Here is a 23,731-nt window from a genome sequence, read left to right on the forward strand (position 1 = left end):
TTTCTGGACTCCACTTATTTACTAAATCACAATTTAAAAAAAACTTTCTTTTTGAAATTATTCAAATTTATGGAATAGTTTCAAGAATAATCAAGAGCATTCCTGTCTACACCACTTTTAAGGCCATATTTGTCAATTTCAACATTTTACCACAACTACTATATCCTGCTGTTTTTATCTTTTTTTTCTGGACTATTGAAGAATATTTATATACATCATGTTCCTTCAGTGTGTTTTCTGTTTAAATAGAGTATTCCTGCAACTAGAAGATGAATAAGTGTGAGAGCTCTAATGCACAGCATTAGATAATGATTATGACCAACAAAACTATATTGCATACTTCAAAGTTGCTGAGACTAGGTCTTAAATGTTCTCTCTACATAAAAGAAATTGTAATTATATGACGAGCAGAGTTGTTATCTAATGTTTCAGAAGGCATGTGGCAATATGAACTCATACAATGTTGTATGTCAACTATATGAATTTTAAAAAATAAGAACCTTCCAAAATAAATCATGAAATTCAGAAAATTTAATGTTAATATCTACTTTTATGTCATCGAGGGGGCATAATCCAACTTTATCAATTGTGTCAATATGTGCTTCAGAGCATTTTATCTGCTAGTCCAAATCCCAGTCCAGGACCACTTACTGCATTTAGTGGTCTTTAGCCTTTAGTCACTTGCTTAACTTGAGCAGTTCTTCCTCTTTGTCTTTCATGGCATTGACCTGTGAAAGGTACAGGCCAGTTATTTTGTGGAATGTTCTTCACCTGGATGGTTTGCTATTTCCTCCCAACAAGAGTCTGGCTATGCACTCCTGACCAGAATACTACATAAGCGACGTTACAACCTTCTCTGTGTATCACATGCCTGGATCTAGACATCCAGGTGCATCATGGTCTGGATCTGCTTCTCATTAATGATATTAGCCTGATCCATTAGTCAAGCGGCTGTCCATTTTCTCCATAGTAAATTTGCCATTTTCCCACTTATGGCCAAATAAACAGTATATGAGGAGACACTAGAAATTAATCTCACCCCTTTTGCTTCAGACAATGAGCGAGGGTATTCTAGGAAATAAATTAAACCTGAAATTTGTTCTGCACTTGCTTTAAATCCCAATTCAGAACTTGAAGTGGGAACAGGTCTGGGATGGCAGCAAAGAAATGGTCCAGGGTCACTAAAAATTCCATCCAGTAAATATTTCTTGCTCACTGGCAAATGTAAAACACTGTAGTGGCTAAGACAAAGATGAATGAGATATGACCCCCACCCTCAAGGATCATATAGTCAAGTGAAGGAAGCAGAATATTAATAACATCTTTGTCCATTTTCTTGGCTAATTAGCAGACATCTTCTAATTAAGAGAGAACACATTGTTTACTCCTAGCTCTAAAATCTATCAACCAAAAGGTTCACATAGGAAATACAATGGGCATGTAATAGAAACTAGGTCACTGATGATATAAAGTTGCCTCGTGGTTAATTAACTCATTTATTTAACAAATGGTTCCAGACTTGGTAATGAGGGTATTAAAGGACCTAAGTTAGATAAGATCCATGCCTTCAGAGAGTTTACCTTTCTCATTATACATGTGCTTGGTACTTTATAAATGTTCAGAGAACTCTTACATAAAGAACTTCATTTGATCCTGATCGCAACTTTAGTAAGGAGCTAATGTGCTTATCGGTCGTGAAGTTCAGAAAGACTACTTGCCCCAGATCTCCAGCTGGAAGACACAATGCAGGATATATTATTCCAAGGCCAGTTCTTGGGCCAGTATGTGCTGTGTATGTGACTTGTATGCACACCAGCAGACCAGGAAGGAAGTGAGGAGGAATACAATCTAGTATCAAGTACAATTTCCTTCTTCCTATTAATTTCTATTTTCTAGCAGCCATACATGTGTACAACAATTTTTAACTTAGTTGTTGTATATCCTAAAGAATACTAACCTTCCAACTTTTGAAGCGTGTTTTCTAAAAAGGGGTTTTTCTAAAAAAGGGTGTAATCATTATTCCCCCAAAGCATGTGCTTTATTGTTGAATACAACAATGATTGTATTAAAAAAATCAGAAAACAGCTGAATATATAGAGAGCATCCTTTTTTCTTTCTTAGCTTTGATGAGCCAAGGCAGGAAACTAATAGATTATAAATGCTTTGTGATAATGTCTTTGGAACCAATTGATTTTTTTCACTTATTTCTAGACAATGCTAAATAAGCTGGAAAACACCAGTAGAGTGTTCCATAGCAACTCATGACACAAAAGACATCCAATCAGAAGGCTGAAGGCATTAATCCTTTCTCCATGATGGTTACTTACATTTCTTTGCACTGTCACTTTCAATCAGCAGGTAGTGACACTGGAATTCCAGTTAGAACTTAAGTGGACTGTCCCATTTTATTCTGGCTAATCTCCATTTCACTCTCAGAAATGCCAACAATATCTAACCGGGGTTTGTTACCAAAGTCTTCACAATTTACAGGACTCTTTTTTTCTTTTACATTTGAAACCTTAGCTACCTCATAAATAACTCCTTTTATCACAAGTGTGGATGTTCCTGTAATGCTACCTGCAATATGTCAAAGTTCCAAAAGTTATCTAATGTGCCAGACAGAAACTGCTTTTGACCTCTGGGTTAACCAACAAACCTGACTGCTTTAAAGCTTCCCTCCTGATCCGGCTGCTGTTTCAAGTTGTAAATTACTGACTCTCAGGGCAATGACAAGACAGAGTACCAGGACCTTTGCTGAGACTGTACAGTTTGTGATTAAATATGCTCTTGTCTTCTTTTCTCAGTAACCAAGTACATGGACATTATCTACAATCCTGAAAAGAGGCCTTCTTGGTAACCTAACCATAGAATGAAAAAAACCTGTGGTGAAAGATTTGTGTTTCAACCACTTTGGGAGTTTCTTTTTTTTTTTTAAGATTTATTTATTTGTGCATACAAGAACTGGGGTACAGGCCAGAGGTGCAGGGGATTGGGCAGGGAGGTGAGAAGATTCACGAGAGACAGAGGTGGGAGAAGAATAGGCCGATTAACTGAAATACACTGCTGAGGGGAGCTGTGGGAGAGACAGGGGAGGTCTGCTGTGCCGTGTGGGTTAGCTACCTGGCAGGGGATAGAACTCATGCTGCAGTGGCTGCTGATAGCTTCATAGTGCTGTCTTAACCCCTTGTGCCATCGGGAGGCCCATTTTTGAAGTTTCTTTTAGAGAAACTTGGTTTTCTCTAGTTCAGTAAACCTCGCCTGATCTAGGCCATCTCAGACCCAGCTCAAATAACACAAAAAAACACATTCAACTTCCCCAACATCCAAGCAAACGGTAAGTTTCTCACCTGTGTTCCCAAAGAACCTCGGACACCTCAGCTTTAACATACACCTCTCTTCATTCTAGTGATTTCCTCAGACAACAGCATGCTAGTTTTTGAACACAGTCTCTGAAAATTCAGGTCTGGGTCTTAATCTAAGCTGATCTACTTATTCTCTTTGGAGATGTGGGCAAGTTGTTTAATATCAGGGAGCTTTTCTTATATCTATTAAACGAGTCTAAAAATAGCTGCTTCAAGCAGGCACTTGCTGTCATGAAACGATTAAATGAAAAGAGATGCAGAAAGTGACTAGCACAGATGCTACAAAAATAGCAGCTGTTGCTGCTGCTCTGCCTCCACTTCCAATATCATTGTTATAAATATTACTAAGTTTTAAAGGCCATTGACCCCTTATCTTCTATTCATCCTGGAATTTTCATCCACTAGAACGGTAAGCATGTAGACACTCAACTATTTGTGCTGAATTTTGAAGACAAATATGGATTTACTAGTATAACAGGTCTCAATTTCAGAAGTTGCAGGAATGCCTCTTAACACATTAGATGCTGGCTAATAATCTCACTAACTCCTAGAGCTAAATTATAAACAGGAAATTCCCTCCCTTCTTTTTCTCTAACCAAAAGCTGAACCCTAGTTCTTGATGTCAAAGACCATGAATATTAGTTTTGGTTCTTTCAGAGGGGAGGGAAGAGGGGTGGATTAGGGAACCATATTTAGTGTCTCGGGGTAAAAAAAAAAAAACAAAAAAAGGTTACTCTTATTAAACATTTGGTTTATAAAACTTTTCCCAAATCACACAAAGCTGGAGATGGATGGCAGATTGCTAAATTCTTGCCGAGTCAAAATGTAAAAGAATCATGACAAATTATTTCTTGGCTCCCTTGTTTTCCCTTTGAAAAAATAATTTACAACGTGGGATGGGTTAACTCCCCTTTACATCGTCTAAATACTTAGAAAATCTATGGCAGGCTCTGTCTGAAAGGCCAATTTGACCCTGTGGGCCTGATTCCTACAAGGTCTTCTCAGACCCAGACACATAAGACACAGACTGTCTGTCACATAAGACCCTGACACCTCAAAGCAAAAATGTTTAAATACAACTTTTTGAAAAGGAGAACCTGCCAAAGCCAGCCCAAATGTTTTCTTTCTGCGAAATTTAAATATGTGTTAAATTGGATTCTGCCCAGCAGTTCTACATCTAAGAATTTGGTAAACAGCTTCATTTCTTGAAATCATCCCACAAGAACCATTCAGGAAATAAGTAAAATTCAGGGTAGAATGTGGCCTTTTGGTCAATAACACCACCTAAAATTTGTTTATATGTTTACTTGGGTCATATGCAATGTTGAAAATCATACAGGCTTGTTGAAAATCATTTGATACCACACATAAAGCCATGAGGGGAATGTAATCAACATCATACTCTTTATACAAATGAGCAAATGGGGCCTCACCAAGTGTTAGTCTTGGTCACAGAGTGGGTGGTAGAGCTGGGTTCAAACCGGAAGGGTGTAGCTCAGAGCTAACAGCCTCATTGTGAAGCTGCAGAGTCCTTTACTCCATGGCAGACACCTGATTCCATACCACTGGATTCATTGAATTCTTTAACCAGTCCTCAATAATAAATCTCTTATGTTTACCATCACTGATTCTTATTCTCCCTGACACTCTCCTCACCAACACCCTGAGCTGAATAGGAATCCTGAAGCTGCAAAGCTGCAACTGATTGGAGGTAGAAGTTAAGACAAAGCCTTGCTCCCAAAGCTCTAATCAGCATCCCCTCCTCACTGACTGAAACTTATGGTATGGAAGCCATGCATAGCTCATCTCCATATAGTAAGATGTGGGATGTGTTCTGGGTCTTACATGTTCAATTCAGACAGACAGCATGATCTGCAAGTGGTGGGAACACAGGACATGCTATTAGTTCTGAATACTTCCAACCCTACCACTTAGGTCAGTGATGCTGATTTTTTACTGAGTCTCACAGAGTCCTAATTCTTTATAGGCATGTAAAGTTTTTCAAGATCGTTGTAATTGGAGAACACATGTAAAGCATTTAATGATAGCTGGTGTTCAATAAATGTTAATATCTTTGCCTATTAAAAGGCAGAATCCTTTAATGGCCTTTTAACCTTTCTGCAGTCTGGCTTGAAAAACCTCTAAAAGAGAGCAAAGCGACCATGTTCATTCATTCAACAAATACTTACTGAGCACCTATAATGTGTGCCAGACATTTGAATGGGGGTTTTAACCCATACTAGGCTATCAAGGCTTATTTCTGAGAATGTGAAGGAATATTAAGTTCCTGCATAGCATCAGGCACTTAAATGGAGACTCATACTGAACCTCAAAACTGCTGAGGTCAGTGTTATTAACCTTGTTTGACACAATAGGAAGTGAGACTCGCTTAACCAAGGTCCCAAAACTCTGAAAGGCAACAAGAGTTACCACTGTGATGATCTTTTCTCAGGACTCTTGGTCATTTCCCATCATCTCATTGGTTTTTAATTTGGAAAATTAAAGCATGAACCACACTGGGAAGTAGCACCTAGAACCAGAATTCTGTATGGCCCTGTGTCCCCAATAGCTAGAAGATTGGCTGTCCCTGACATCAGAATATTAGTACACGTTTCAACATGAACTTTTACTCCAAGGATGGCCAAAAAGAAGGTTTTTCAAAAGCCAAAAGAGATTTATGATGATGATTTTGTGTGTTTTCTGGCTAATAAACACTTTCACGTGTGAAGAATTTAACCTATGACTTGCTTTCACTGTCACACAAGATCCCGGGAAGGAGACATAGTTCCCAAACCAGAACCTGACCACCTTTGAATGGATACATTGACTTAAGTTGGTTTGCAGCAAAGTCCTGCAAGTGAGAGAGAGGCAGACCTATTAAAATTTTTTTAAACGTTCTCTGAATTCTCACAGTGAAAGGCAGTATAGCTTGCCTGTTAAGAGGTCAGGTTCTGGGTCAAGTTGCTGGGGTCAAATTCTAGCATGAGTTCCCAAACTTCTATGTTGCTCTTGTCTCTTCACCTACAAATGGCAATCCCTCATTATCAGAATGAGCAAATGGGTTACAGAAGGAAAAGCACATAGAACAAAAAGAAATTAGTAAATGTTAGCTACTGTTAAGTTGGAGGGGGTTGAGATCTGCCTTTCAGTAAGCACTCTCTAAGTCTTAGCTGTCATTGTGTTATTTACTATTTCATTCAAAAGATACTTAGTGTCCAAGTACTGGAAAATAAATAAGAACTACCCAATATTCTCCTAGACTGCTTTCCATGATCTCTTCCATCAAGGGAATCCCAATCTAATGTGTGACTCACACAAGAGATACTCATTATCTTGAGGCTTAAGTCAAAGTTTTTTTTTTTTTTTTTTTAAAGAATAAGAGTACATTTACCTCCTTTTTTTTTTTTAGGATTTATTTATTGGGGATCCCTGGTGGTACAAGGGGTTGGGCACCACACTGTGGGGCAAACCGCAGCTTCTATAGCACGAGTTCGAACTCGGCCAGCCAAGGAGAAACCCACATGGAGAAGCAGACCTCTCCTGTCTTGCCCGCTGCTCCCCTCAGCAGTGTGTTTCAGTCAGTCTGCCTCTTCTGTTGTCCGTTCTTTCTCTGGTGAATCCTCTCACACACACCTACCCCCCATCTCTGGCCTGTATTCCGTTCTTGTATGCATAAGTAAATAAATCTTTAAAAAAACAAAAAGATTTATTTATTTATGCATACAAGAGCTGGGGTATAGGCCAGAGGTGTGGGGGTGAGAGGATTCACCAGAGACAGAGTGGGGAACAGAACAGGCAGATTGACTGAAGTACACTGCTGAGGGGAGCAGCGGGACAGTCGAGAGGTCTGCTGCGCCATGTGGGTTGCTCCCTGGCCAGCCGGTGGGATCGAACTCATGCTTTAGAGGCTGTGGACAGCTTCATAGGTTGCATCTTACCCCCTTGAGCCACCAGGGAGGCCCTTAAGTCAAAATTTTATGGAAGGACTACTTCCCCATTCCCCCCATCCCCCAAAGTAAAGTATTTGCTGTGCAAGGAGAATTCTTGGGAGCCTTCCTAGAGGAGGTGATATTTGAAGTGGGTTTTAAAGAATGAAGGGGTAAATGTCCTCAGATAGGCATGTATTTCTTAGCTTGCTTTTGACACTGCAAAATTTCCCGGGAAACCATGACTTTCTTTACACACCAGCAATCCCAGTTCACCACAGGATAGATGTTCAATATTTAGTGCTTACTGACAGACACAAGAAGCAAAAATTATATTAAACAAGACAGAGGAAAAAAGAGAAAAATATGGGGAATGGAAAGGTGGTGGGGGTGAAAACCTACACCAGGGAGGCAGGATGTGCTAATCTGCTCTATTTGTGTGTTTGCCCATATAAACTGTAATGGGTCTTTTAAAATGTATTCTTTTCATTTGGAATGCCCCAGCTGTGTTAAATTTCCAAGCCCTTCCCTTTTACTTTTACTAGCTTTAGTATCTAACAGGGGCCAATCTGGGAGCACATAATGCTCTTGCATTGTTAGAACCAAGTATAGGGCAATGAGCTCACAGTTCTGATTCCACACTCTCTGTTATCCCAAGGAGTAAAGTCAAGTCTCTGATAATCCAGTGAGAGATGCAACATGGAGATTCAGCTCAGCTTAATAATAATGAGAGCCAGTAATACTGCTCTAAGTGCCAGACACTGCTCTAAGCACATATCCGTATTCATCTGTTTATTTCTTAAACAACTTTAGGAGTTAGATGCCATTAACACCCTTATTGTACATATTTAGATGAGAACAGCTTAGTTAATGTGAGCACAATTCACATAGCTATTAAATAGCAAGACTAGAATTTAAACTCTACACATCTAGGGGAGACTGACAGCAAGTCTTTCTGGAAGCAAACAGATCTATTCTTATCACCATTTTAGTGAAAGGTGTGCTATGTCTGTAGTTTGGGATTTCTGTGGGATGATGGGTGTAAATGCCCCTCTCACCCTAGAGCCACATTAGCATCTTAAGTCTGCATATAAGACACTTCTGCCTCCCCTGCTGTAAAATGACTAAGTTGCTAATAAAAGCAATGCTTCTCATAGTAACTGGTGCCAACCCCACTCTCCAAGTGCCAATGGCCTGTTGGCTTTTCCCACCAACTTTTCTGGATGGCTCTAAGCAGACAAACCACCCAGACTGCTGCAAATGTTACTTGGAGAAGAGCACGTGCCAGCAGCAACAGGAAAGGGGGCCCACCCTCATTGCAGATGGGAGCTTTCCTAAATAAATCCATCCCCCAAATACGTTAATTATTCTTACCAGGGTTTCTTATGAAGCTTGCAATTGCCAAGTACTTCAAGATCAATTTCATGAGCATTTCCCGGACCACTCTATAAGATTGCATTGGCCATTTAACAAAGTGTTTTGGTTCTTGCACAAGGGTTGGGAGGCAGGTACTCAGAGGCAGCCTCAGGGTTTAAAGCCATGCAGCTCCAGTGTGCCAAATCATTAGGTTGGCTGGCCAAAAAGGACCCACTTGCATTTTGGTTTCTCACTCACCAAATCTCAAAGGACTATGGTTATTGAGACATTCTGTTAGGACAGAAAGACGCATTGGCCAACTTTTTAACTCCTAAAAATCCAGAACAAACCAAATAGTGGAGAAAAAAAATCCTGAACTTTAAATTCTTCATGATCTCAAAGAACTAGGTACATTTAGTGTTGTCTAAAAGAGTATGGGGCTTGAAAGTCATGAAATCCATCACATACTAGTGGCACCTCATTTCACTAAGCCTTAGCTTCCTCATTTTACGGAACTTTCCTGATTCACAATGGAATCACATGCCAATAAAAAGATCATAAGCTAGAAATGCATTTAATACACCTAGGTTGGTTTCAACCTAAGCTGATTTCTTCTGAACATGTATAATTTTCACACCATCATAAAGTCCAAAAATCGTAAGTTGGGCCATTGTAAGTTGGGAACCATCAGTACAATCTAGATAGCGATATCCATCTGTGACCACTGCTAGGACATTTGGGCAACTTTATAAAAATATGAGAGAAAAGGCTGTCCTTGGAGTGGAAGAACTCCCCAAAACACCTGCTTTGCTGGCCCCAGCTGTACAACTTTGCACATTCCTCAAAAGCTAATTATAAAAAATTTATGAGAAAATCTGAGCAAAGTGAGGCATCCTTCAGATTTGGTTTAATCATCACTCCCTTGGAGAGGCCTCCCTACTCCACCCAAACTGACCCTCTTACAAAATGGGTCCAGTCTACCTGCACAGTTCTACTTCTTTAATACTTACTTCATCTGAAAATTCTTGTACCCAATGCCAGTATCCCCTGTCAAATTGTAAGCTAGGGGTCTCCACTGGTGGCGCAGCAGTTGAGCGCTGGGCTGCGAAGCTGCCTGTGGCCTCTGCAGCGCCAGTTCAATCCCCGGCCTCCGGCAAGGGTCCCACATGTTGTGACAGACCTCTCCTGCAGTGCCCACTGCTCCCCTTAACAGTGTATTTCGTCCATCTTCCTGTTCTGTTCCCCACTCTGGCTCTGGTGAATTCTCTCACCCTCCTGTGCTTCTGACTGTACCCAGTGCTTGTATAAATAAATCTTTTTTTAAAAAAAAATTGTAAGCTGGGGTAAGTTAAGCCTACATCACTCATGGTTAGCTGCTGCACACCCAGAGTTCAGCACACAGCAAGACCTTGTTGAATCACTGAAGAAACAAATGAAAGTGTTCGAAGGCAGTAGTCAGAAGGATATGGCCTCTTATGACCCATTGGTTCTGAAGACAGGCTAACTCCTCCTTTGCATTAAAGGTCTTATAGACTAGAGTATGTTTTGTCTTGATGCAGAGGATGGCAGAACCTACTTATAGCAGACAAGTTTGGGGGTTCTGGGTGCCCCTCTCCCTGCCCTGTAACACACTTTCCCATCACTCCTAGCCATAGCCACTAATCCCAAGGTTTACGTTGCAGGTAAAATTGAAAGATCTCTTATTTTTTAACTTGTTTATATTTATTTTTAATGTATTATAACTTTTCCACTGAATCACAAATGTTTGCTAAGTGGCTCACAGATGCCAGGCACTTTTCTAGGATCTAAACATGTAATCAGGAGCCGAATCATACTTTACCTCCTGGTAAGGGAAGGGGAAAAGGTAAACTATAAACAAACAAATGAATAAGAAAATTTTATGTTGTGATGAGTACATAAAGAAAATTAAAACAGAGCAATGTGTTAGAAAGTAGTTGGAAGAGGGGACATAGTTTCTGTCTATTAAGAAGTTGGGAGGCCTCTAAATGACAAGACATTTCTAGCCATGCAAAAATCTTGGGGGAAAGCTTGCCAGGCAGAGAAGACAAACAGCAAGTGCAAAGGTCCTCAGATCACTAGAACTGACTCATCCAAGGAACAGAGAGAATGTTGCCATGACTGGTACACAGTGAGCCAGTGGGTAAGGGGCATGTGGTGGGGGGGGAGGGCTGCAGGAAGGAATCAGATCAGGTAAGAACTTGCAGGGGAAGGAGTACAGATTGATGCCAAGTACAATGGGAAACCACTGGAGGATTTTAAGGATCTTGTTTGTATTTTAAAAAGTGCCTCTGGACCTTCCATCAAGCAAGACAACAAGTAGGAGAGCAAGTAGGAAGTTACTATAGTAACCTAAGCTAGATCTGAAGCTGATATGGATTAAGGTAGTAACTGGGAACAAAAAGACTTCAAAGAATAGGTTATAGTTAAAGTGACAGAAAATGTTGATGACCATGGGACTCCCTCGGGGCCCAGCGGGTTGAGCACTGTGCTGTGAAGCTGTCCACAGCCTCTGTAGCGCCAGTTCGAATCCCGGCCGGCCAGGGAGAAACCCACATGGCGTGGCAGACCTCTGCTGACTCGCCCGCTGCTCCCCTCAGCAGTGTCCTCAGTCTGTCTGCCTGTTCTGCTCCCCACTCTGTCTCTGGTTAATTCTCTCACCCTCCCACACCTCTGATCTGTGCCCCGGTTCTTGTATAAATAAAAACAAATCTTTAAAAAAAAAAAAAAAAGAAAAGAAAATGTTGACGACTTGTGAGAGCAAAGAGAAAGGGAAAAATCAAGGATGATATAATGCAACAGAAAGCAAGCTACCAGGAATCCTCTATGATGGTGTACCTCCCATGAATTTGGTATCACAGGATAAATTAACCCTCACAGGTCTAGAGAGGATAATAATGTCATTATCTCCACTGAACAGAAGGAAAAACTGAAGTTCACATAGGTTAAGTAATTAGTTCAAACTAACAGGTCTTTGTGATTGTACTGATTTTTGCCTTTTGAGATTCCACAGAGTCTAGAGTTTGGTTCTAGTGGAAGATGCAGAGGTATACTGTTTGCAAGAAGCCTTTTCAGATATTCGGGCACTCCTGGTAAATAAAGTTCTTTGTGAGCTCAGCACGACTGAAGCACCACACTGGGAAATCCAAGGGCAGGTGTCATGTGCAATCTGTTTTACATCAACTGCCCAGGGAAATTTCAGCCCTATGGTCTCGCATGCCCTGTGACATGATAACATGTGACAGGGCCAACCAGACCCTACCAGCAGCAGAGAAGGCTGGAAACTATTGCTGTCCTTATTATATTTATTATTATTGTTATTATTATTTTCAAGTACTTTTTTTTCTACTGAAAGCCAATGCCAATTATTTTTATTGGTTTTGTATATAATGTAAATGGAATCACAGCATGTTCTCTTTTTGTGTCTGCCTCATTCACTGATCGGTATGTTTTGAGACATCTGTATTACAGCCTGGAGTCAGAGTTGGCCACTGCCAATTTTTAAACCCAGATGGTCATGGTCAATGACAGTGGTTAATATGGACATAGTGGTATATGGAAAAGATCATGAGTATTAGAGCCAGAAAGACCAGGACTAAAATCCAGGCTGACCCACAGGGAAGCGCTAGGCCTGGAAAAAGTTTCTTAGCTCTTTCAGTCTTCAGTTTCTTCTTCTCTAAAAAGCAGATAACAAGGGCCTCCCCGGTGGCGCAACAGTTGAGCGCTGGGTTGCGAAGCAGCCTGCAGCCTCTGCAGCACTGGTTCAATCCCCGGCTGCTCCCCCGACACCAGAGGAGGGTCCCACATGACGTGCAGACCTCTCCTGCCGCCCGCTGCTCCCCTCAGCAGTGTACCTCGGTCCTTCTGCCTGCTCTGCTCCCCGCTCTGGCTCTGGTGAATTCTCTCACCCTCCCGCACTTCTGAGTGTACCCAGTGCTTGTATAAATAAAAATAAATCTTTAAAAAAAAAAAAAAAGTAAATAACAAAAACCACCAACTTCATAGGTATATATGAGAATTACCTATATCTGTGTAAAAGGACTTCATACTACAGAATATGTGAAAATTAATCAAAAAAAGTCCATCATAATCATCATTATCATTTCTCTATGACAGTCTGTGAATTTAGAAAGCAAAAATCTACAGCCATTCTCTACTTCATTGGCAAAGAGATAGCATTTAGTACAAAATTCTTGACTTCATCCTAAACTATAATATCTTCCTCTGAAATAACATGCACAAAGTGAACTGTTAAGCAGATACCTGAGGTTGATAACTTATAGTCCTGTGAAAGTGAAGTAATTACATCTTTATAACTACAAAGTATAAAAGACTTCTCTTTTACTATGAGAAACAAAATGAAACCTCAGGAAAATGAGCCCATCTGAACTTTAGGTGCCTGATCTATGAAATCACAGTAATGCCTTCCTCCTAGGAGTATTATAAAGATTAAGTAAAACAAATGTTCAATACTATCTCTGCTCTGCTTCTCCCTCTCCCCAGCTCAGTACAGGGGAAAGGGCAAGCAGGAATATTCTGGAAGTTTCTATAGGGTAAGTAGAGAGGGAGGTGGCCTGTTCTGGAACAGCACAAAGCTAGCTTCCCTAGAAGTTCCATGCCTCTCGTGAATACAGATTAGGTAGTTATAGGTAAGAGACAAACCAAACTAGTAACTCATGAGATACCCTCTCTTTTCCCGCCTACTGCTAAAGGCCATAATTTTTTAATAAATTTTTTTTATATTCCCCATACAATTGCAACCCCCTTATTTTGACCCCAATCCCTCCCCTCCCCGCCCCCTACCCCGCTACTATGTCTCTGGTTCACAGTTTTTTGTTGATTTTGATTTTTACTTTCTTATAGTTATTCATTTTCCTGGTCCCTTATTTAAGTTTTCTAGATTCCTGCTATGAGTGAGACCATCCGGTATTTTTCTTTTTCTTTCTAGCTTATTTCGCTGAGCATGATCCCTTCCAGCTCCATCCACGTTGCTGCAGATTGCATGTGTTTATCTTTTTTGAATGCTGAGTAATATTCCATGGTATATATGTAACACATCTTCTTGATCCAGTCATCTATTTTTGGGCATTTGGGTTGTTTCCAAAGCTTAGCTATTGTAAATAGTGCTGCTATAAACATAGGGGTGCAGGTGTTCTTTGGAATTGATGTTTCTGTGTCCTTTGGGTAAATACCTAGGAGTGGAATTGCTGGATCATATGGAAGCTCTATGTTTAGTAGGTCCAGAAATCTCCACACAGCTCTCCATAGTGGTTGGACCAGTTTGCACTCCCACCAACAGTGCAGAAGAGTTCCTTTTTCTCCACATCCTCGCCAACATTTGTTGTTGCTAGTTTTTTTAATATGTGCCATTCTCACTGGTGTAAGATGGTATCTCATGGTAGTTTTGATTTACATTTCCCTGATTACAAGTGATGTTGAACATTTTTTCATATGTAAAGGCCATAATTTTTAATTGTAAAAATGCTTATTTGTACTGCTCCTTTCGTTTTCTATGAGTTTTGGCATTCTTATCTCATCCAGGGCAGATGTTATTTGTCTGTTTAACAGATGAGGAAACCAAAACACAGAAAGGCTAAGAGATTTAACTAGGATCACATAGTGAGTCTGTAATAATTCTGATGAGAACACAGCTTTTCTGGTATCTAGTCCACCATTTTCTCTTCTACATCTTATAACTCATGTCCCTAAGAACGATACTTCACTGCTTCCTTTATGGTGTTAGTAATTATAACTGAGCCATTGGTTCTTAAGAGTCCAATCTCTTAGATTCCTGCAGATGCACAAGGTAATGACAGACAATGATAATCATGGAAAGAACTCTCCTGGGGTCTATGGCCAAATCCAGGCCTGCTGTCTCTTCTGGTTGAAAGTGACCCAAAAAAACACTTTCCTTGTGTTTTTTTTCTGTCATTTAGCTGTTTCTTTCAAATGTTGTTACTTATAGGTCACTTTGATGGGTGATAACACTAACCCCTGGAACCTTGTTAAAATGCAAAACCTCAGGTTCCACCACAGAGCTTCTGAACCTGAATCTGCATTTTAACATGATTCCCAAGCGATTTATATACACATTAAAGGTTAAATAGCACTGCTTTCAAAAACTCAAGATGTGTTCAATAAATAGTCAATGCAGAATGTATGACTGCTAATAAAATACCCATATTCAAGGTCAGGATAGAATTACTGAGTTGCTTCATCCTTCACTTGTCTAGTGAATAATTTCACCAGCATTTAGTCAAGGCCCTGGTACTTAATAGGCACTAAGTAGACAGGTACAGAACTAATTGATTAATTATTTAACTAGACCATATGTAATGCCTGTCCCTTTCGCCTATTCTTATTCAGAAAATTTGAATAAATTTGTACATGTGAAGAATTTAGAACTGTGTCTGGCACACAGTAGGTGCTCAACACATGTCAAACATTATTATTATTAATAGACCATGAAATAACTGACTACTTTGGCTTTGAGAAGGAATGAATATCACAGGCTGCCTTTGCAGCTTTTTGGGAATGCCACTTGGTTGAAGGAATATAAACCTTAGAAACAGACTCTCCTGAGCATGCTTTGTAATATATAGAAAAAGTATTCCAGTGGATTCCAGGGAAATGATTAAGTGTCCAGGAGAGGTGGGCTGACAGATTATCAGTGTTGGTATGTAAACTATGTTTGGCAAAGTAGTAGAAAGCAAAGCACTTCCTCATATCTGTATCTGCCACCCCTCTTACTTTTGATATGAAGATAAGAGACCCTGAGGGAATGAATCAGGGTGGTAGAAAAGGGTTTGATAGACAGACCCACTCTATCAAGTCAGACAGACACTTCTGGTTCAAAGGTGGCCTTAAATGTTAATGAGCCTTCACTTGCTAACCACATCTCCTCCCTCAAGTCTTGTTCTTTCCCACTGTGTTGCCTTTGGAAAGACAGCCCTGTATCTCCACTTCTCAAGTTTTAAAAATCAGCTTAGGGGCCTCCCTGGTGGTGCAAGGGGTTAAGAACAGCACCGTGAAGTTATCCACAGCCTCTGCAGCAAGAGTTCTATCCCAGGCCAGCCAGGGAGCACCCACATGGCTCAGCAGACCTCTCCTGTCTCACCCACTGCTCCCCTCAGCAATGTATTTCAGTTGGTCTGCCTGCTCTGTTCCCCACTTTGTCTCTGGTGAATCCTCTCACCCCCCCCCCACACACACACACCTCTGGCCTGTACACAAGTTCTTGTATGCATAAATAAATAAATCTTTGAAAAAGATAAAAATCAGTTCAAATCCATCCTACCCCTCATCACCGATGTTTCAGTCCATGGTCTTCCTTACCTGCTTGGCAGGTAGGTGTTGTTCTGTTGATTTTTTTAATCGAATACTCCAAGTTTCAATAAAAATTCCAGCAGAATAGGGATGACATCTTACATTTCTGTGAAGTCTCTATATGCCTAGCACTGGTGATGCACTAAGGGGTGCTCAGTAGTTAATGGATCAACCCAGCTATTTTCACAAACAGATAAAAGAGAGACAAGAGAATTTGGATGGATTTCCCTACTACTTTTAATAAAACAACTGCATTTCTAAAATAAGAAATAAAATCAACTTTCAGTATTTTAAGCTACATTTACTTTGCCTCTGTTAACCTTACATTCAGTGGTTTTTCCAGATAGTCAAACATCTTGTTTTCTTCACATTCCAATTATCATCAGATCTTCTCCAAGGCAGTTTTAAGTTACATCTAGTTGTGTATCATTACTATTTCATGAACAGTCCAGAAGTACCAAAGACCCTACTAAATACTTTAGGTACATTAATCATAATGACAATGTGATGATGTTGGCACTACTATATATGAACCCAGCTGAAGGAAGAAACATGTTCTAGGAGGGTAATTCCCTCAAGGTCACTGAGCTAGGAACCCATACCTTGTCTCCCATAAGAATCCATAAGTTTCCTCCATCTTTCAGAAAGACTGAAAAGGTCATGTAATAAATTGATAATGGTTTGTTAGCTAATGCAAAAAAAAAAAAAAAAAAGTCAATTCAATGAACATTGCTCACAAGAAAAAGTTACCTGTAGGGCAATTCAGCTCAGGCTATAAAACAAATTCTCTGGGCTGATTTTTGGCATAAAATGTCAAGGACAAAATAAATTTTTTGCTGATTAAAAGAAAAAACTCTCCATGGCAGCTATTAAATTTTGCTGCTGAAGAAAGGGGGCATTCATTGGTGCTGGCTCTTTTAGGTCCTTAATCATAATGCCTAAGCTTCTATTAGTTTTAGAAAAACAAAAAGTAACTTTTTTTCTCAATGTGTCAATAGAATGCAGTCCTTCCCAAAACAATGTTAAATAACAATGAGGTTTTTTAACAATAATGCTTGAAGAGAAGCAGTTCTTCCCTTTCGCCCTATGCCGTGAACCATCATCTCAAAGGTGTCTCAAAGCATTTTATGCCCTGCTATTTCCTCTCTAAATATTTCTGTCTTTTGTAGGCATTTTTTAAAAATATTATCAAGATTCATTAATACTGGTTAACATTGATCTTTTAAGACTAGCTAGTTTTATTTCCTCAGCAAACTGATCTGTTTTATCATGAAGGGTTAAGATACTTCCTCACGTTAGTCTTCATTTCCTGGATGGAGTCTGAAGCACCGACTGTAAGAACAAAGCCAACTTAGCCTCTGATGGCACAGTCTGTCCACAGGTCCTTGGTCTGAGATGAGGCCTCAGGATGCTCCACGGAGCCCCAGGCTAACTGTGAAACTGTTCCACACACTCAGCCTCAAACCCCACTACTTGTGTGGGCAGCATTTGGCCGGCTCTCTATTTACACAAACTCCCTAACGGTCTCTGGCACCACTGACGTCTCAGAGGGAGGCACAGTACATAGAGTGTTTCACATGAAAATCTTTAAACAAAAGGAATTAAAGAAAATCCCTGTTTAATAGTAAGTTTTTACCAAGCTCCTAAATTCTCAAGAGCATGTGAAATATTAACTTTCCCCAAATGGGAACACAGAGCTAGCCTTGTTTCGATTCATACTGTTAGGTCACAAATGCTCAAGAGAGTAGTATGCCCCGTTCTTAAGAACCTACTGAGATTCTTCAAAAACAGTGGTTAAAAAAGCACAGGGTCTGGAGTCAGACAGACCTGTGTTCAAATTCTGGTTTTGACACTTGCCAAGTCTCAGGTACTTAGCCTGCAAATTGGAGATAATAGCGGTAACTACCTCATTAGATTGTTGTGAGATTTATGTGGTATGATGTGTCTGCTTGTAACAGACATTCCATGTGTGGTGGGGGTTGTGGAAATAAAGTCAGCCTTCCACTATCCCGACTGCAAAGGGATCCTTCAGCAGAAAGTACAAGATGTGAATCTCTAATATAACAGTGTGATATCCATAGAAAGGGGAGGTTCAAAGTCCCCTGTCCCACCCAAAGAAGGGTAGAGATAAGCAAGAAGGAAAAGCGGAAGAGGGCTATGAGGAGAAGATCTGGAGGATGCATGTGGAGGAGAGATGGGAAGAAGCTGCATTTGCTTTTCGACCATGGATTTGACCAGGGACTTCGGAGACATGGAAGGAGACAATTGAAAGGCAAAGAGATGTGGGTGAGTGATCTGTGGGAAGATTGACAATGGCATCCTGTATCTTGACTTTTATTTTAATTTTGCTCTTTTCCTTCCAAACTTGCCTGGCCCCTTCTGCCCCATCCTTTGGGTCCCCCACCACCACCACCATCAGAAGATGCCTTAGACTTGTTGCAAATTTTGGGGCCTCAGTGGTTCTGCTTTGGGCCAACCCTGTTTGGCTGGACACTTACCCATGAGGGGATGGGTAACTTTGGGTATCTAATAGGAAACTATTTTAACTATATTCTTTCTCTTCTCTCCTCCTTATGGCACACTGTCTCTCTATTGCACACTAATTGTATTAAAGTTTTCTCTCTAAAGGTCTTACATACTAAACTATGTGTTTATGTGGCAGATGGCAGAACCCATTTAGAGCATGCAGATTTGGAAATCCTGGTGTGCCCCCTCCTTCTGCTTACTAACATGAACACAAATTTCTAAAACCTCTTCCTATTTCAGTCGCCCAAAAATCCAACCTGAGTCTGACTCAGTTTACTACAGGTGCCAAGGCATCCAAGTTGGAGTTAACAACAAGAGCAGCCACAAGGGGGCACTAAACAAGCCAGAGAGATGGGTGGTAGTGATTCCTGGCTTTGGAACAATAACCCTCACTCGAGCCAGCATTCTCACCCTCTCTGCCCATTAAGAGGCTAGGAAAGCAGCACTAAGGGATTGTCTCCCCACCCTTCCTTAGCACCCTCTCAGCACTGGAAGCCTCCAGATAATTCTAGGGCAGCCATTTTACTTGCCCACATCACTGAGCCAGCAGAGGTCCTGCCATAATGCAGTGTGGCTTCCTCTACAACGTTTGCTTCCACTAGGAGCAGGCGGCGACTTTTGAAAGGCCCCACCACTTTCCCTCCACCAACCACAGCCATTTCCCGTGGCCAGGGCTCACCCCAGGTGGTGTAGAGCTCCATCCACCACAGGTCTCCATTTCCCTGGACAGCCAATAACAATTTCATATTATACCCTCCTTTTGGATAAAGTAAAATATCAATTGGGTAAACACCACATAATTTATTATTTCCATCAGTTTCCATGAAGCATAGATCATATAAACAAATTTGCACCTAACAATGCAAATTAAATAAAATGACAGCAAATAAATTTAATTAATATTTAATTCTCCTAACACCATCAATTGAAAAATCATCTTATAAAATAGAAAAAAATCAGAAAAGGTATACACCAAGAAATTTAAAGTGAATTTCCTTTGATTATAGGATTATAACTGCTTTTTATATTTTTTTTCCTTTTGGTTATTCATATTTTCTAATTTATCTGCAACACATTTGATCATTCATTCATTTAACGAATACTGACTATTTACCAAAAGTCAGGCTGGTGCCGGGTGTTAGAATTACTATGGAGAACAAAGAAGATTTATACTAATGGAGTCCACAGTTCAGTAGAAGAGGGAGCCATTAATCAAGTAATCACAATGAAATATAATTACAAACTGGGAAAAGAGTCACACAGAAAAAGTTAAGGGCAGCATGACCAAATGTAAGAAGGGGTAGGGGTGATCTCGTCTGGCATTGGGCTGGGCTCAGGGAAAACAGCCCTGAAGAAGTGCTAAGGATTATTGATTTGTGCAAAGAAGTGAAGGGAGACGGAGGGTAAGAGAGAGCACCGAGGTTATAGGATCAGCAAAGGCCCAGAGACCAGACGGTGCAAGGTAACAGTCCAGCCAGTCTGAGAGCTGCAGTTGAGTGAGTAAGAAGAGAATAGTAAGACTTGAGGCAAGAAGAGGGAAGGGCCTTTGTAGAAGAGATTGAGGGTTTCAGTATTTATCCTTTATTCAGTTGAAAACTGAGGCAGGAGCGAAATGGTCTACTTTGACAATGAACATACATTACTCCTGGCTAACCTAAGCGTCTCCCTTCTCTCCACAAGGTCAGCAGCCAACGATCTAAGATCAAGGTCAGGTAGAAGCAGATCTCTCCAAAGGGAACAGAGTGGAGTTGGGCCCCTCGAGCTCACCACAGCAATACTTTGTCTCTAGGGACGGTTTGGGAACAACATGTACAGTCAGTGCACAGGCAGAGGCAAATTACACTGGCACAATGTTCAAAACTCTATTTTATCTTAAAACCTATAACCAGTGCTTCAGAGAACAAATGGCAGGTGTATTTACATTAAACACGAAACTCATTCAATCCTGTATTTGTGAGGCACTGGGTTCTTTTATTCTGACTTCACTGAGGTTTTGTAGTCTGTTATCTCTTATTACCATGTTATTAGGCTTTTCCTCCATCCCTACCACTCCCCTGCCCCTAACCCTTTCATACTTTCTCCACAAGTATGTGCTGCTTGCTTTTCCACCCTGATGAGCCCTTGTTGAGAACTGCCTGGCCCAATGAATGCTCTTTTTATCCTCTTCCCTGCCACAATGGTAGCCAGATCAGACGGATCATTTTGCAGTTATTGTTCATGCTAACAGGAAGGTTATGAAAACCTATCAGGGCAGCCTTTTCCTTAAAGGACTTCAACACAGATGATAGTGCAGGGGAAGAAAAACAAGGAGGAACTTTTATTTTGTTATGAGCTTTGGAAGCAGCATAAACAGTAGGTTCTGGAAGTTAGATATGGACTGGGGATAAAACAGCTAGACCATTCTAGAAGTGCCATGTCGGGGAGAGATTCGTGGACCAGAAGCAGGAATACTGCAGAGGTTGGGAGGGAGTCTATAATGTAGTGTTAGAGGGAGACCCCAGTTTCTTAGTGGGAGATACTGGTTTTGGGGGGTGCGAGAAGTCTTCCTTGGACAAGATTGATACACACATTGCAAGATATTAGCATATTTGGTTGAGAGAGCACTGAGTGCCAAAAGTGGCAAATCCTGTCACAGCAACACACCCCAATCCCTGCCAATCATTGTGACAATCAAAAATGTTTCCAAAGAAGCTGTGTCACGCCGGGGGTAGTTTCAAAAACAGAAGCTATTCTTACATGTTGACTAGCAACCAGTTTCTACCTTACAAGAAGGAGAGAGGGGTTGAGAAATGTTATAAGATGTAAATCCTCAATAATAACATGAAGTTACCAAGAGAGCCTCTTCTTGTATGCGTACACACACAGGCGCACACGCACATGCACACACACATTTACTCTCTCTCCCCACTTCTACGTTTTTTATTCATGTGGTTTTCCTCCATCCTCTATTCTCAAACTCTGCTGTAAAAATCCTACCCATTCTTTAAGGAGCAAGTGAGGTGACTCCTTTCCATAAAGCCTCTGTGTCTCCCTGAAGAGAGTAACTCAGTTCTCCAACTACTTTCCCCGCATCTTGCTAGGACCCTCATGGCACCCTTCATTGCACACCAGTTTTCAGTGATGGCCTTCCTTCTCCAGTCCAGCCTGGAACCAAGACCACTTCTCCATGTCTGTGATGCCCCAGGCTGGTGCAATGCAGTATCCTGGATCAAGGTCATGAAGTCAGAACTGGATTTAAATTTCACCTTTGCCACTTACTATGCCGGTGGCTTCGGGCAGGCTACTTCTTCACCTCTCTCAGATTCCTCATCTTTCAAAAAAGGTGACCATACTACCAAGCTCTAGAAGACTGTTGTGAGGATTTCATGAGAAAACACCAAGAATGCGTATTCAATAAAGGGAGTGATGGCACTGCTACAAGGTTTACATCCTAACAATAACACTCACAGGGACCATCTCATGTCATCTTGTGTCAGTTTCCTCCACAGACTCTCCCAGAGCCCCACCTGCTCTCCCATGCTGTGGCTGTCAGTCCTAATGGCATTCTTGAGCCAGCTCCCGTGGAAGCAACACAGGCAAGCGATTGATTTTGCCTTGGGAAGGGATGATGCAATGATGAAAAAGACAAAAGTGGTGGAGGGGGAAGACTCGCACCATTTTGTTAATGGCTTAGACTTCACTGATCAGTTCTGAATTCGTTCTTGGAGAATTTGGATTCAGGTAAGCAGAGAAGAGGGATCTGACAGTCAAGTATGCACAAAACATGTGGTACTTGGACATGTTAATAGAACAATCTGAAAGGACCAGACTATAAAAAGACCTTGAAGTCACTGAAGGAATTTAGACTGGCTTCCTATCTCAACTTACAGGTTCTTACCTCTCTTTCTCTCTATCTCTCCCCCCCCGTCCTCCTACCCCCTCCCCACGCTGTCTTTGTCTATCTCTCCCCTGAAAGCTCTTCTACCTCTGGCATGAGCAAGCTAGGGGAGCCAGCTGGGGGTGGCCACAGCCTGAATTCAGCAGCAACTGAAGCACACTCTTTTTTCTCTCCTGCCTACTCTCTCCCCCAGGAAGCGAAACCACACAATAAACCAGGCAGAACAGGGTTCTCCTTGTGGTCACACATGAACACGCTTGAAGCCATCACAACCTTGGGGGTCTATACCTGATATTTCACATATAATTAGTCACAACTAAAAGCCGTTTCTAATAAAACATTTCTCTCTGTGCTTCACCTTCTTGAATACTCTGGTTCATTTCAGGGTTCTGGTTATTCAGCTGGAGCTGAAAAAGTGAGGGCCAGGGATGTCTAGTTTTTTTTGTTGTTGTTATTATTGTTTTAACATTACAGGGTTGTTTTTTTTTTTTCTTCAAGATACCTATTTTTAAAATACATAACCTAGCTCCTTAAACTTAGTCACCCTTCTGCATGCCTGACCTACAGCCCCTGATACAGAGTCTTCCCTTGAACTTGAAGCTGCTGGGTTACAGAAGGCTCCTGAGAGAGGCTGGCATTTACTGGTGGTCGTGCAAGGACAACATTTTGAAGGGCAGATAATGCAGTGCTAGTCTCGGTTGAGTGTGAAAAGCCATTAAAAACCACTAGTGTGAACCACCTTGGCTGTGCCATCCTCCTGAGTTTATTATTGTCTTTCCCCTGCTCTTATCCAAACAGCCTGGACAGCTTGTTTATGAAGGGCTCCGGAGCGGCCCCTTGCAGCAAGAGAGGCGATGACAGAATCACGGGGTGTTGTGGCCACAATGAGTCCAGCTAAGAAAATCTCAGAGGGGAGATATCAAGACAGGCCAGGGATTGGCTTTCGGTCTAAAATAAGCCTGCCCAGAAAGGTGCAGCTAGTAACTGAGCAGGTGCTCAATAAATACGCACTGACTGAATAAAGAACAAGCCATCAAAATCTTTACCAACAGCCCAGTAAAAGGCATCAACAAGAGAAGAGTCAAACTCTCCAAAGCACAGAGCTTACCCCCAATTCTATCCCTCCTCCTCCCAAGAAATTTGTTTTTGTTTCTGAGGTTGAGTACAGTATTACACTGGGAACTTATTTTAAAAATATTTATTTAAAAATATTTATGATTTATTTGCTCTTTTTAAAAAAAAGTGGAAATAGAGAAGAAAATCCTGTAACCCAAAGGGCAATTTATATTTTATATACACGTGTAGTTTTTCTTTTATAAATCTAAGATTATGTTGGAGAT

At 41.0% G+C, this 23,731-nt stretch overlaps 1 protein-coding gene across 1 annotated transcript in view; it reads right to left on the reverse strand.

Moving 5' to 3' along the window:
• ROR1 (receptor tyrosine kinase like orphan receptor 1) overlaps positions 1-23,731 on the reverse strand; it is a gene marked incomplete at both ends in the record, with an annotated part of 381,045 nt that overhangs the window by 228,674 nt on the left and 128,640 nt on the right. The gene's annotated exons all lie outside the window — the stretch shown is intronic.

The sequence above is a fragment of the Talpa europaea genome (assembly GCF_964194135.1).
Source record: "Talpa europaea genome assembly, chromosome: 9".
In the NCBI taxonomy this organism is placed as follows: domain Eukaryota; kingdom Metazoa; phylum Chordata; class Mammalia; order Eulipotyphla; family Talpidae; genus Talpa; species Talpa europaea.